The sequence below is a fragment of the Ranitomeya imitator genome, chromosome 1, assembly GCF_032444005.1.
Source record: "Ranitomeya imitator isolate aRanImi1 chromosome 1, aRanImi1.pri, whole genome shotgun sequence".
Lineage (NCBI taxonomy): Eukaryota > Metazoa > Chordata > Amphibia > Anura > Dendrobatidae > Ranitomeya > Ranitomeya imitator.
This window is the reverse complement of record NC_091282.1, coordinates 1,077,675,277-1,077,691,115: the sequence shown is the minus strand read 5'-3', so window position 1 is coordinate 1,077,691,115 and position 15,839 is coordinate 1,077,675,277. Positions and strand designations below refer to the sequence as shown.

General features: G+C 45.4%; 1 protein-coding gene across 1 annotated transcript in view; it reads right to left on the bottom strand.

Moving 5' to 3' along the window:
- GALNTL6 (polypeptide N-acetylgalactosaminyltransferase like 6) overlaps window positions 1-15,839 on the bottom strand; it is a 3,161,254-nt gene that overhangs the window by 2,959,895 nt on the left and 185,520 nt on the right. The gene's annotated exons all lie outside the window — the stretch shown is intronic.

The following is a 15,839-nucleotide window of genomic DNA, read 5'->3' as shown; positions in this document are numbered from 1 at the left end:
AACCGTGGCTCCGGTGTCGCTTGAGTCTGTGCCTCCGGGCAAGACTTTTGTGCCCATAAATTTGCGACCGGAGGTTCTCTCTTGGGCTCATTCCTCCAGGGTGGGTGGACACTTTGGGACTAAAAGGACATCTGAGCTGCTGGCGAGGACATACTGGTGGCCGCATATGCTGCGAGATGTCAGGGAGTACGTTCTGGCGTGTGTCTCATGCGCCAAAAATAAGTCTCCTCGACAACGGCCGTCTGGGTTACTCTATCCCTTGCCGGTGGCAGACAGGCCCTGGGAGATGGTCGGGATGGACTTTGTAGTGGGTTTGCCCAAGTCTCGCGGCTGTACCGTCATTTGGGTAATTACCGATCATTTCTCGAAAATGGTGCACTTGGTGCCGCTCCCACGGTTACCTTCTGCACGGGCCTTGGCAGCGTTGTTCATAAGACACATCTTCCGCCTACACGGCATGCCAGACAAAATTGTCAGTGACCGGGGTCCCCAGTTTGCGTCTCGGTTCTGGAGAGAGCTTTGTCGTCTTCTCAGCATTGAGTTAAATCTCTCTTCCGCATATCATCCCGAGACGAATGGGTTGGTAGAGAGGGCCAATCAGACTCTGGTCACATATCTGCGACATTTTGTTTCTGCCAGGCAGGATGACTGGGCATCTTTATTACCATGGGCAGAGTTCGCCCTTAATAACGCTGTAGCCGATTCCACCGGTCAGACTCCTTTCCTCCTTAATTACGGCCAGCATCCGCGGGTTCCTGTGCCTATGCCCGTGTCCTCTGCTGACTCCAGGGTGGCAGACTGGGCAGTGGAGGCACGGGACATTTGGGACCGCACTCAGGATGCCATTCGGGCCTCGAAGGAGAGAATGAGGTCCTCCGCCGATGCACATCGGCGCCCTGCCCCGGCCTTTGCTCCTGGCGACTTGGTGTGGCTCTCCGCCCGTAACATCAGGCTGTGAGTTGAGTCCACTAAGTTTGCTCCTCGCTACTTGGGCCCATTCAAGGTCCTCGAGCAGGTTAATCCCGTGGTCTACCGCCTGGCTCTTCCTCCACGCTTGGGTATCACCGACACCTTTCATGTGTCCCTCTTGAAACCCGTATACATGTCCCGGTTTTCCGAGTCATCTGCCGGGACATCGGGTTCGTCTACGGACGATTACGAGGTGAACGCTATTTTGGGGTGCAAGGTGGTACGCGGCAAAAAGTTTTATTTGGTGGATTGGAAGGGTTATGGTCCAGAGGACAGGTCTTGGGAGCCTGCTGAAAACATTCGGGCCCCACAGCTCATTGCTGCCTTCGAGCGTAGCGAGGCCCAAGGAGGGGGGGGCCCTAGGAGGGGGGGTAATGTTAGGAGTCGAGTTTCCTCTGCTGCACAGGGGGAATCTCGATCCGTCTCCGCTGCGGTCTCCCATTCCCCTCCAGCCGCAGTGGAGTCTGCTCAGCAGGGACGTCGATCCCAGCGTCTCGCTCAGTCTGACTCTGTGAGAAGAGTTATTGCTGCTTCTCCAGCTTCTGCCTTTGAAGCCTATTCTGGTCAGCAGCGAGCGGACTTCTCTGGGACTAAGTCCTTATCTGCACACACTGAGCATGCCCAGGGCAAGATCTCCCGTTGGAGATCGAGGGTCATGTGCTCAGGCTCTGCGGCACATTCCATTGGTCCTCTTGGCAGGTCCTAGAAGGGCAAAAGTTCTATAGCCATTTCCTGTGCTGCAGCTATATAAACTGCGCATGACCGCACGGCCATGCGCTAGTATTGTCTTACAATTGATATGTGTGTATGTGTGAGTGCAAGTCGTTCTTGGTTACCCCTTCCCTATTGAATGTCTGTTCGCGGAAGGTGTACGGCTGCTATCTAGCGCCCGACTTGGCCTACTACACTAAGCACACATCACAGCGTCCTGTAGCTGTGCCTGCCAGTGCGGCGCCGTGCGCCTGCCTTGCGCTTTCCATACCCAAGTCTGGGTGGTTAGTGGCGTCCGTTAGTGCGGCATCGCTCGCGCACTTGTGCGCTTATGTTTCTGGGGGTTCTCTACACACCCAGTTGCGGTGTTGTGCCAGCAAGGGCCTAATCGGGTTTCAATCCCTTCTGGGGTTAAGTCCGCTGGCCACTTGCTCGCGCTCTAGTGCGGTATTGCGGTCCTGTGAATTAACAGGATCGCTTTCCTCACGCTGGGTGAGGTTTAACCCACGCGTGTTTACTTTAGTGTACCGCTATATAGTCTGCAAATTGCTAGCAGCAGGTTCTCACCTGCACGGTGGACCCCGGACTGCGAACGCATCTTTGTCACCTGTCTTGGTGCATTCCGCCAGTCCTAACACCCACATCCATGAAACAATTTATAGTCCAAATACTTGAATTTTCCCTTTCAAAAAATTTTTTTCTTTTTAAGGGGTCCCTCTACCTACAGCTCCAGGGAACAGCAATGGGCGCGTCTTTTGCGCCTTCTTATGCTAATTTGTTCCTGGGGCTGTGGGAGAGGGACCTATTTCATGCCGGACTTGAGTCGTCAATGGACCGCATCCCTATATGGGTGCGGTTCATTGATGACATATTCTTTGTCTGGCAGGGCACCAAGGACTCACTCCATACCTTTTTGGAACATCTAAATCAGAATCAACTAAATATCCATTTAACATACAAGTGCGACACGGAATTTATGGAATTTTTGGATGTGGGTGTATATAGGGATGAGAGTGGTTGCCTATACACCAATATCTTTCGCAAATCTACGGCGGTCAACGCACTATTACACGCCTCTTCATCACACCCTCCAACCATGATTAATTCGATCCCAATAGGACAATTTTTACGTCTAAAGAGAATCTGTACAAACGAAGCAGACTTTGAAAATCAGGCTATGGACCTCAAAGAAAGGTTTTTGGAAAGAGGATACAGCAAGCGGTCAGTGAAGAAGGGGTATAACCGTGCTAAACATAAAACCAGACACCAAGCTTTATACGGAACAAGACCCCAGAAAACTAACAAGGTAGTGAGATATATCACCCAGTACCATGGCCAAACCGAGTTAATGAGGACATATATAAATAAATCATGGGCCATTTTAAAAACTGATCCAATTCTAACGCAATATATCGGTGAAACATGCAATATTACATATCGCAGATCCAAAAACTTAAAGGACCAATTGGTCAGAAGTCATTATCCCTACAAATCAGAAATCCAATCCTTTCTTACAAATACAAAGACCATACCGGATGCAAGCCATGTGGCCAATGTGTAGCTTGCACCAATATTAATAGAACTAACAATTTTTGTAATCACAATGGTACTACTTTGTATAAAATCAAACAGACCATCACTTGTACTTCAAAAGCCGTTATTTATCATGCCACTTGCCCATGCTCCCTGGTGTATATAGGGATGACAACCAGGCAACTCAAAGTACGCACCAGGGAACATGTTTTGGGAATTTTAGCTGCCAAAGAAGTGGAGGAGATATCGTCTTTAAAGACAATCCCTAAACATTTTAAATTACACCATGGTTGTGATGCCTCCCTGTTGAGAGTAACAGGCATAGACATGATTCAAATGAATGAGAGAGGGGGCGAAATAAGTACGGCTCTAGCTAGGAAAGAAACAAAATGGATATGGACCCTAGGGACGGTGTCACCAAAAGGATTGAATGAGAATCTTAGTTTTGCTTCTTTTTTATAACCATTCTGTAACCCTTTTAGATATTATCTTTTATAGTTTTTAAAAAAACATAACAAAAAATTTCTTTTAAAAATTTTTTTTATATTTTTTTATCCTTTTAATTGTGATGTTATGATCCCTAACTTTTATTATATTTATACTTGTAGTCATATACTTACCGCTGATGGATTGGGACTTTGTGTGGAGCTTTCTTGCTTCTGTGTCGGACGGATTGATTGCAGAGCTTGATGCACTGATGGAACCTACAACCAATTATATGACAGTCAAAGAATGAAGAAAAGAAGAACACATATTATCTGTATATGGTGTATTATTTACGTGGGTAACTGTACTATGTGTTGCCATATATATAACCGCGTCATTTTGCCTTTTTATATCTATTAGTATGCATATGTTTTTGGGCGGATAATGATTGATTTATATTCATTATGGCATATGTGGGGTGGTATATTTATACAATATTTAATATAATATCTAATACCATTATGGTATATATAATCTTATATAATTTCATACGTACAGTGTAAATGTGTTCATGATTATGGCACAAAATATAATTTTTATACACATGAACAATTACATGTAATACACCGGATTTAGTGTAGTTATAAACATACGATGCAGCGGACTTATATATATTACTGCTGGTGTACTACACATATTCATTCAGCCCAAGGTTCATATTGCTCTGTCCTGATATTAGATGGTATTTACACCTATACATTTATGGGGCAGCGGAATTATATACATTACTGCTGCAGTACCACACATTTATATCCTACTCATCCAGCCTAAGGAGCAGATTGCTCCTAGTATTATGTTTGAGTCTTTATCTTAATTCCCCATTTTTATGTTATTCATATTTTCTTATAGTCTGGGACCGCTTCACCTACACTGCGCTCCTGGTGGTGCGCATGCCCGGCCCGTGTCGGTGAGTCCCGGCGCTCTGTGTCCATGGTTGCTAGGTCACGCCGGGTACTCTGCTCCTGTGCTGACAGACCATGTGATGCGGGGACCGGAAGTTGCCGACCTCCAGACTGCGCATGCGCCGCACACACCCGGAACGCAGCGCTCGGTGAAAGTCCTATAAATACCCCTCTGGGATCTCTACTTACTACCCCCTGACGAAGGTAATATATCCGAAACGCGCGTCGGGCGCACGCAGGTCCCGGACCCAGCCTCACCACTCAGGTAGTGCCACATGACTTTCTGCTACAATTATTTGCCCGCATGGTCATTTACTTATGATAGTCGGCTATACTTGGGCACCGTCTTATGCAGTAAGCAGACACATAAGATCTACCCTGCTGTGTGAGCACTTATTATTTGCACCTGGGCACTTTTCTGAACACGCTGCTATAATTTCCATATGTGGTGCACATTTCTCGCAGTGAGCTGATGTAGTAATCTTCATGAAAGGTCTATCTCGCTGTGGGTGCATTATTATTTAACCTTTTTGTACCAGGGCATATTTTAATATAGAGTATTATTGTACGGTTATTTGCATAAGGGCACAGAGTGCTATTACAACTCTCCCATTTAGATAATATACCTCGCTGTGTCTACATCACTGTTGTCACTTTATTTTATATCCCCCGATAGGGATATACACTGTTTCACTGTTTACAAAAAGGGTTTTTTTATGTACACATATTTGCTGTAATTAATTTTATTTTCTTTATAACTTTCACTTTTTTAGTGTTTGTATTTCACATACATAATATTTCACATCTCTACAGGTCATATGTGACCTTTTATTAATCATTTTTTATATACATATATATTTTATATTTTGACACAGTGAGTAGTAGTATTATATATCTTTCTTGGAGGAGTTATTTATATGCTCATATATATATTTTTTTGAGGTGGTTTTGGGTACCATATAATATTGTTCCTGCGTTTTGTGTGTTTTTTTATATAATTTTTAACAAAATATATCCATTTTACTATATGTATAAATTGCCACTTCATTTAATAAAGGCATATTATTGATCCTAACGCTGTATGACTTTCTGGTGTTTTCCTATCTTGTGGTGGTTAGGTGTTCTGATCCCTTTATTTCAGTGGTTTATTCACTGAAGCTTGCACAGTACACCCTATTTCTATTAGGTATATTCCAAACTATTGGACTCTTATATGAGTTAAAATTGTGATTTTAATAGGGTCACTGTGTTCTTTTTAATTAAATTTGGTGGTAGAAAGATCATGTTCTATGGTTACATTCAGTATGGGGGTGTGCGAAACATTTGCAAGGTGGAAGGCAACATCAATAGCCTTAAATATCAAAAAGTATTAGCTACCTCTTATATTCCAAATCATAAAAGGGGTCAAATTCTGCAGCAGGACGGTGATCCTTCTTATAAATCCATCTCTACAACAAAGTTCCTCCAGGCAAAAAAGACCAAGGTGCTCAAAAACTGGCCAGCCCAGTCACCAGACATTAACATCATTGAGCATGTTTGAGTAGGATGAAAGAGCAAGCTTGGAAGACAAAACCAAAGGATCTAGATGAACTCTGTGAGGCATGTAAGACTGCATTCGTTGCTATTCCTGATTACTTAATTAATAAATTGTATGAATCATTGTTAAACCACATAGATGCAGTCCTTCAAGCTCATGGAAGTCACACAAAATAATAAATATGATTCTAATAGCACCACAACTTCATTCAACAATGTTATGCAACATATATTTGTATTTTAAGTTAATTATTTGTTTGAATATCACATTAATTTCTGTGGGCGACAAAACGTTTGTCTTGCCAAAATCTGACCATTCTCTGTCCATTAACTGATCAATATTTCTGCATTGATGCCAATTTATTTTCTTAACCTAAACCACATTTCTGAGGGTTTAAGCTTTCAAAATAATAATTTATACAACCAATGGATGAATTTAACATCAGGTTATAAGCTTTTATTTACATAACATGGATAAGAGACATAACTTCTGTCAGGGAGTGTATTAAAAGAGAAAAAATAATCCCATGCAGGTCCACCAAATCTGATGTAGTCCAGCAAATCCAAATCCATAGGCTTTGAAAACAACGATTTTCAGGTCGCAGAACGCTGTACAAGATAATAATAATATTAATCTTTATTTATATCGCGCCAACATATTCCGCAGCGCTTTACAGTTTAACAGTTTCAAACACAACAGTCATAGGTAACAACGTTAACAATACAATAAAAACAGAATAAGACGGCCCTGCTCGTCAGAGCTTACAATCAACAATGAGGTGGGGAAGATACAAAGTACAGCAGGCGACTTTCAAGAGTGGTGACATCATTATTATTATTATTATTATACATTTTTATAGCGCCATTTATTCCATGGCGCTTTACATGTGAATACGGGGCAAATATAGACAAATACATTAAACATGAGCAGATAACAAGGCACACGAGTACATAAGGAGGGAGGACCCTGCCCGCGAGGGCTCACAGTCTGCAGGGGATGGGTGATGAAACACTAGGAGAGGGAAGAGCTGGCTGTGCGGCTGTTCAGTAGGTTGAGGATCACTGCAGGCTGTAGGCTTGTCGGAAGAGATGAGTCTTCAGGTTCTTTTTGAAGGTTTCTATGGTAGGCGCAAGTCTGATGTGTTGGGGTAGAGAGTTCCAGAGTATGGGGGAAGCACGGGAGAAGTCTTGGATGCGGTTATGGGAAGAAGAGATGAGAGGGGAGTAGAGAAGGAGGTCTTGGGAGGATCGGAGGTCGCGTGTAGGTAGGTACCGGGAGACCATGTCACAGATGTATGGAGGAGACAGGTTGTGGATGGCTTTGTATGTCAGTGTGAGGGTTTTGAACTGGAGTCTCTGGGCGATAGGAAGCCAGTGAAGGGCTTGACACAGGGGAGAGGCTGGGGAATAGCGGGGGGACAGGTGGATTAGTCGGGCAGCAGAGTGTAGGATGGATTGGAGTGGTGCCAGAGTGCTAGAGGGGAGTCCAGAGAGTAGGAGGTTGCAGTAGTCGAGGCGGGAGATGATAAGGGCATGCACTAGCATTTTTGCAGTGTTGCGGTCAAGGAAAGCACGGATCCGGGAAATATTTTTGAGTTTGAGACGACAGGAGGAGGCAAGGGCTTGGATATGTGGCTTGAAAGAGAGGGCAGAGTCGAGGATCACCCCGAGGCACCGGGCGTGTGGGACTGGGGATAGTGAGCAGCCATTGACATTGATGGATAGGTCTGGTGGAGGGGTAGAGTGAGATGGGGGAAAGATGATGAATTCTGTTTTGTCCATGTTCAGTTGTAGAAAGCGAGCAGAAAAGTAGGCTGAAATGGCAGACAGACAGTGCGGGATTTTGGTAAGCAAGGAGGAGAGGTCAGGTCCGGAGAGGTAGATCTGCGTGTCGTCAGCGTAGAGATGGTACTGCATACCGTGGGATTCTATGAGCTGTCCCAGGCCGAAAGTGTAGATGGAGAAGAGTAGGGGTCCTAGAACAGAGCCTTGAGGAACACCGACTGACAAGGGGCGAAGTGAGGAGGTGGTGTGGGGGAGGGAGACACTGAATGTTCGGTCTGTCAGATATGACAAGATCCAGGAAAGGGCCAAGTCTGTGATGCCAAGGGATGAGAGGATTTGTAGCAAATGGGAGTGGTCTACAGTGTAAAAGGCAGAAGACAAGTCCAGGAGAAGGAGGACAGTAATCATCAGTAATGTTACAGCTTTCCAGAGTGGCCAGGTGGCTCACAGAACAGCATGAGCCAGAACATCTGAAGCTCGGTAACGTTACTGACATCACTGTTCTGCAGAGTTGCATGGTCTCTGCAGTGCCTGCTTAACCCTGAAGTAGCTGTTAGCAAAGCTTATGGAGTATCAGAACAAGGAGCAAAGGCTATGTATGGCAGATCCACTGGACTACGTTGGATTCGCTGGACTACATTGGATTTGGTGGACTGCGAAGGACGTGTGTGGGATTTTTTTTAACTTTTTTAATAAAGTGGTGAACCTGGGAAAGTGTAGGGGAGTGTTTATTTTAACCCCTTCCCGACCCATGACGCCACGTAGGCGTCATGAAAGTCGGTGCCAATCCGACCCATGACGCCTATGCGGCGTCATGGAAAGATCGCGTCCCTGCAGGCCGGGTGAAAGGGTTAACTCCCATTTCACCTGATCTGCAGGGACAGGGGGAGTGGTAGTTTAGCCCAGGGGGGGTGGCTTCACCCCCTCGTGGCTACGATCGCTCTGATTGGCTGTTGAAAGTGAAACTGCCAATCAGAGCGATTTGTAATATTTCACCTATTATAACGGGTGAAATATTACAATCCAGCCATGGCCGATGCTGAAATATCATCGGCCATGGCTGGAAATACTAATGTGCCCCCACCCCACCCCACCGATCGCCCCCGCAGCCCCCCGATCTGGCCGGTACACTGCTCCGGCTCCCCTCCGTCCAGTGCTCCGCTCCCCCCCGTGCTCTTGTCCGCTCCCCCCGTGCTCCAATCACCCCCCCGTGCTCCAATCACCCCCCCTGCACTCCGATCCACCCCCCCCGGTGCTCCGTTCCACCCCCCCGTGCTCCATTCCAGCCCCCCCGTGCTCCATTCCAGCCCCCCCGTGCTCCGTTCCACTCCTCCCGCGCTCCGATTCCCCCCCCCGTGCTCCGATCCCCCCCCCGTGCTCCGATCCCCCCCGTGGTCCCCCCCACCCCATCATACTTACCGATCCAGCCGGGGTCCCGTCCGTCTTCTCCCTGGGCGCCGCCATCTTCCAAAATGGCGGGCGCATGTGCAGTGCGCCCGCCGAATCTGCCGGCCGGCAGATTCGTTCCAAAGTGCATTTTGATCACTGAGATATAATCTATCTCAGTGATCAAAATAAAAAAAATAATAAATGACCCCCCCTTTGTCACCCCCATAGGTAGGGACAATAAAAAAATAAAGAAATTTTTTTTTTCCACTAATGTTAGAATAGGGGTAGGGTTAGGGGTAGGGTTAGGGGTAGGGTTAGGGGTAGGGTTAAGGTTAGGGTTAGGGCTAGGGGTAGGGGTAGGGTTAGGGGTAGGGTTAGGGCTAGGGTTAGGGCTAGGGGTAGGGTTAGGGTTAGGGCTAGGGTTAGGGTTTCGGTATGTGCACACGTATTCTGGTCCTCTGCGGATTTTTCCGCTGCGGATTTGATAAATCCGCAGTGCTAAACCGCTGCGGATTTATGGCGGATTTACCGCTTTTTTTCTGCGCATTTCACTGCGGTTTTACAACTGCGATTTTCTATTGGAGCAGTTGTAAAACCGCTGCGGAATCCGTACAAAAGAAGTGACATGCTGCGGAATGTAAACCGCTGCGTTTCCGTGCAGTTTTTCCGCAGCATGTGTACAGCGATTTTTGTTTCCCATAGGTTTACATTGAACTGTAAACTCATGGGAAACTGCTGCGGATCCGCAGCGTTTTCCGCAGCGTGTGCACATACCTTTAGAATTAGGCTATGTGCACACGGTGCGGATTTGGCTGCGGATCCGCAGCAGTGTTCAATCAGGTTTACAGTACCATGTAAACATATGAAAAACCAAATCCGCTGTGCCCATGGTGCGGAAAATACCGCGCGGAAACGCTGCGTTGTATCTTCCGCAGCATGTCAATTCTTTGTGCGGATTCCGCAGCGTTTTACACCTGTTCCTCAATAGGAATCCGCAGGTGAAATCCGCACAAAAAACACTGGAAATCCGCGGAAAATCCGCAGGTAAAACGCAGTGCCTTTTACCCGCGGATTTTTCAAAAATGGTGCGGAAATATCTCACACGAATCCGCAACGTGGGCACATAGCCTTAGGGTTAGGGTTGGAATTAGGGTTGTGGTTAGGGTTAGGGGTGTGTTGGGGTTAGGGTTGTGGTTAGGGGTGTGTTGCGGTTAGGGTTGTGATTAGGGTTATGGCTACAGTTGGGATTAGAGTTAGGGGTGTGTTGGGGTTAGTGTTGGAGGTAGAATTGAGGGGTTACCACTGTTTAGGCACATCAGGGGTCTCCAAACGCAACATGGCGCCACCATTGATTCCAGCCAATCTCGTATTCAAAAAGTCAAATGGTGCTCCCTCACTTCCGAGCCCTGACGTGTGCCCAAACAGTGGTTTACCCCCACATATGGGGTACCAGCATACTCAGGACAAACTGCGCAACAATTACTGGGGTCCAATTTCTCCTGTTACCCTTGTGAATCTAAAAAAATGCTTGCTAAAACATAATTTTTGAGGAAAGAAAAATGATTTTTTATTTTCACGGCTCTGCGTTGTAAACGTCTGTGAAGCACTTGGGGGTTCAAAGTGCTCACCACATATCTAGATAAGTTCCTTGGGGGGTCTAGTTTCTAAAATGGGGTCACTTGTGGGGGTTTCTACTGTTTAGGCACACCAGGGGCTCTGCAAACGCAACGTGACACCCGTAGACCATTCCATCAAAGTCTGCATTTCAAAAGTCACTACTTCCCTTCTGAGCCCCGACGTGTGCCCAAACAGTGGTCTACCCCCACTCATGGGGTATCAGCGTATTCAGGAGAAACTGGACAACAACTTTTGTGGTCCAATTTCTCCTGTAACCCTTGGGAAAATAAAAAATTCTGGGCTAAATAATTATTTTTGAGGAAAGAAAACGTATTTATTATTTTCACGGCTCTGCATTATAAACTTCTATGAAGCGCTTTGGGGTTCAAAGTGCTCACCACACATCTAGATAAGTTCCTTTCAGGGTCTAGTTTCCAAAATGGGGTCACTTGTGGGGGGTTTCTACTGTTAAGCCACATCAGGGGCTCTGCAAACGCAACGTGACGCCCACAGAGCATTCCATCAAAGTCTGCATTTCAAAACCTCACTACTTCACTTCCGAGTCTCGGCATGTGCCCAAACAGTGGTTTACCCCCTCATATGGGGTATCAGCGTACTCAGGAGAAACTGGACAACAACTTTTGGGGTCCAATTTCTTCTGTAACCCTTGGGAAAATAAAAAATTCTGGGCTAAATAATTATTTTTGAGGAAAGAAAACGTATTTATTATTTTCACGGCTCTGCATTATAAACTTCTATGAAGCACTTGGGGGTTCAAAGTGCTCACCACACATCTAGATAAGTTCCTTTGGGGGTCTAGTTTCCAAAATGGGGTCACTTGTGGGGGGTTTCTACTGTTAAGCCACATCAGGGGCTCTGCAAACGCAACGTGACGCCCACAGAGCATTCCATCAAAGTCTGCATTTCAAAACGTCACTACTTCACTTCCGAGCCCCGGCATGTGCCCAAACAGTGATTTACCCCCACATATGGGGTATCAGCGTACTCAGGAGAAACTGGACAACAACTTTTGGGGTCAAATTTCTCCTGTTACCCTTGGGAAAATAAAAAATTGCAGGCTAAAAGATCATTTTTGAGAAAATATTTTTTTTTTTTTTATTTTCATGGCTCTGCGTTATAAACTTCTGTGAAGCACTTGGGGGTTGAAAGTCTTCACCACACATCTAGATTAGTTCCTTTGGGGGTCTAGTTTCCAAAATGGTGTCATTTCTGGGGGATCTCCAATGTTTAGGCACACAGGGGCTCTCCAAACGTGACATGGTGTCCGCTAATGATTGGAGCTAATTTTCCATTTAAAAAGCCAAATGGCGTGCCATCCCTTCCGAGCCCTGCCGTGCGCCCAAACAGTGGTTTACCCCCACATATGGGGTATCAGCATACTCAGGACAAACTGGACAATATTTGGGGTCCAATTTCTCCTATTATCCTTGGCAAAATAGGAAATTCCAGGCTAAAAAAATCATTTTTGAGGAAAGAAAAATTATTTTTTATTTTCATGGCTCTGCGTTATTAACTTCTGTGAAGCACCTGGGGGTTTAGAGTGCTCAATATGCATCTAGATAAGTTCCTTGGGGGGTCTAGTTTCCAAAATGGAGTCACTTGTGGGGGAGCGCCAATGTTTAGGCACACAGGAGCTATCCAAACGCGACATGGTGTCCGCTAACGATGGAAATAATTTTTCATTCAAAAAGTCAAATGGCGCTCCTTCCCTTCCGAGCCTTACCATGTGCCCAAACAGTGGTTTACCCCCACATGTGAGGTATTGGTGTACTCAGGAGAAATTGCCCAACACATTTTAGGATCCATTTTATCCTGTTGCCCATGTGAAAATGAAAAAATTGAGGCTAAAAATTTTTTTGTGAAAAAAAAGTACTTTTTCATTTTTACGGATCAATTTGTGAAGCACCTGGGGGTTCAAAGTGCTCACTATGCATCTAGATAAGTTCCTTGGGATGTCTAGTTTCCAAAATGGGGTCACTTGTGGGGGAGCTCCAATTTTTAGGCACACGGGGGCTCTCCAAACGTGACATGGTGTCCGCTAAAGAGTGGAGCCAATTTTTGATTCAAAAAGTCAAATGGCGCTCCTTCCCTTCCAAGCCCTGCCGTGCGCCCAAACAGTGGTTTACCCCCACATATGAGGTATCATCGTACTCAGGACAAATTGGACAACAACTTTCGTGGTTCAGTTTCTCCTTTTACCATTGGGAAAATAAAAAAATTGTTGCTAAAAGATAATTTTTGTGACTAAAAAGTTAAATGTTCATTTTTTCCTTCCATGTTGCTTCTGCTGCTGTGAAGCACCTGAAGGGTTAATAAACTTCTTGAATGTGGTTTTGAGTACCTTGAGGGGTGCAGTTTTTAGAATGGTGTCACTTTTGGGTATTTTCAGCCATATAGACCCCTCAAACTGACTTCAAATGTGAGGTGGTCCCTAAAAAAAATGGTTTTGTAAATTTCGTTGTAAAAATGACAAATCGCTGGTCAAATTTTAACCCTTATAACTTCCTAAAAAAAAAAATTCTGTTTCCAAAATTGTGCTGATGTAAAGTAAACATGTGGGAAATGTTATTTATTAACTATTTTGTGTCATATCTCTCTGGTTTAATGGAATAAAAATTCAAAATGTGAAAATTGCAAAATTTTCAAAATTTTCGCCAAATTTCCGTTTTTATCACAAATAAACGCAGAATTTATTGACCTAAATTTACCACTAACATGAAGCCCAATATGTCATGAAAAAACAATCTCAGAACCGCTAGGATCCGTTGAAGCGTTCCTGAGTTATTACCTCATAAAGGGACACTGGTCAGAATTGCAAAAAACGGCAAGGTCTTTAAGGTCAAAATAGGCTGGGTCATGATGGGGTTAATAAAGTATATTTCTGTGTGTTTCATTTTTATTACTGGGTTATTAATGAGGGTGTCTAATAGACACCTCTCCATTACTAAAGCCAGGGCTTGATGTCAGCTGTGTTTTCGGACACACAGCTGACATCAACTCCAAACACCATTATCCCAGTTGCCAAAGAACTAGGGCATTGGATGAGTTGGTAAACGTCTGATATATCAAAATATAAAAAAAAAATGTGATCAATCAAAACAGCGTAAAGAGAAAAAAAAATCAAAATGCCAGAATTACTTATTTTGGGCTGCTGCAACATTGCAATAGAATGCAATAAGAGGAAATCAAAACAATGTATCTGTTAGGGCTGGCGGAATGCACCAAATAATATTAAAGAGAATATAAGGTGCATTCGCAGCCCAGGATCCAACATGCAGAGATGACACCTGCTGCTTACTAATGATGGACAATATATGGTGTTATAGCATACACATATGCAGGTTAAAATTAACCAGTATGTAGCAGGCGAACCCTGCTGCATCACAGGGCTGCAATGCCTCAGAGTGAACACTAATGTTTTGGTCACAGGACTCTGCCCCAAGGACACGGGGCTAGAGTCCCTCTAGACCCATTAGCGTTCGGCGCCGCAACTGCAGTGCCAGGGAAAAACTACCTAAAAATTTAGCACAATATGTGTCTACAGCACCGCTCTGGCGGACGCCACAACCCCCCTAAGCTTGGGTCAGGAAAACGCACTATGTGCGCACAGCGCTGCTCTCATGGACACTGCTGTAGACTCAGTACTACTGTCGTGCCTTGTGCTGGATGGCACATTCTGGCGCTAGTAAGCTCCAATCACCTACACTCAGTCAACAATGCTAGGGAAGGGGATAATTTATTAGCTTTCATCACATTGCATACACACATCCATGGATCCACGATTCTGGATTTATAGTAGCGCATGGCAGAGCGTCCATGCGAACCTTTTATAGCAGCGTCTTTCCCGGACCTTTACCGTGGTCCAATCAGGACCGCTTCAGGATCTGAGCATGTGACCCTCAACCTCCAATTAGAATTCATCCCACGGGCATGCTCAGATGGCAAAAAGCAGGATTTAGTCCCTGGTAGCTCTGTCCTGATCTGACATATGGGTTACCTTAATGATCTGGCTTGGTTATCTTTATGTGGGGTGGCCGAGTTGTGGTGTGTGCGCGCTGTGTAGTGTGGGCGGGCCTCTACTGCGGTCATGTGGTGGGGGCTCGCCCGATGCTCTGTGCACCTGCGCTCCCTTGGTGCGTCTTTGCTGAACTTAAGTGACCCGGCAGTAAACTCAGGTATCTGTCGTGGGACATTGATTCAAATAAAAGAGCCTTTGTATTGGGTAGAATAGCGGGGCTATATGGATTATGTGTAGTGATAGGATGTTAGACTTCTTGGCGCCGATATTCTGGATTGGACTTCACAGCACCTATGACGATATGTGGGTGGTGCTGAGTAGTGATTGGTGCACTGTGTGGCATTCACACTATTTAAGACAGCCCAGTATGCTGTATTGTATGCTTGAAAAAGACCAAGTTATGGTCGAAACTTTGCTGTATCATGGCTAAATAAAGCACTGTTTGAAGATTTCTACACCTGAGTGGAGCGCTGTTCATTTGATGTTGGATGGTCTTGGAATATCCAGGAAGGTGCCCTGGACATGGAACGGGCGCCCCAGTAGAGTGAGTGCTGTCAGCCCCTCTTTACTTTGTGGACTGTTTTGAACCTGGACTGACTTGCACCCAAGACATAAGGATGGATGTAACTACTAATCTAGAGGTGGGTGATCTAGCTAACACCATGAGTTTTTCATACACTGATGATGACGCTGCATGAATTTTATCTGGCTCAAGTATGGACACTACTTTTTTAAGTACACCAACATCTGATATGTTGAGAAAGAAATGGGAGAATGAGAGGAGGAGACTGATCTCCTTGGAACTTCATGCTATGACCCTGATAGAATATTTCAGGGCTCGGAGGATCCCACGGGGGTTACGGCCACATCTA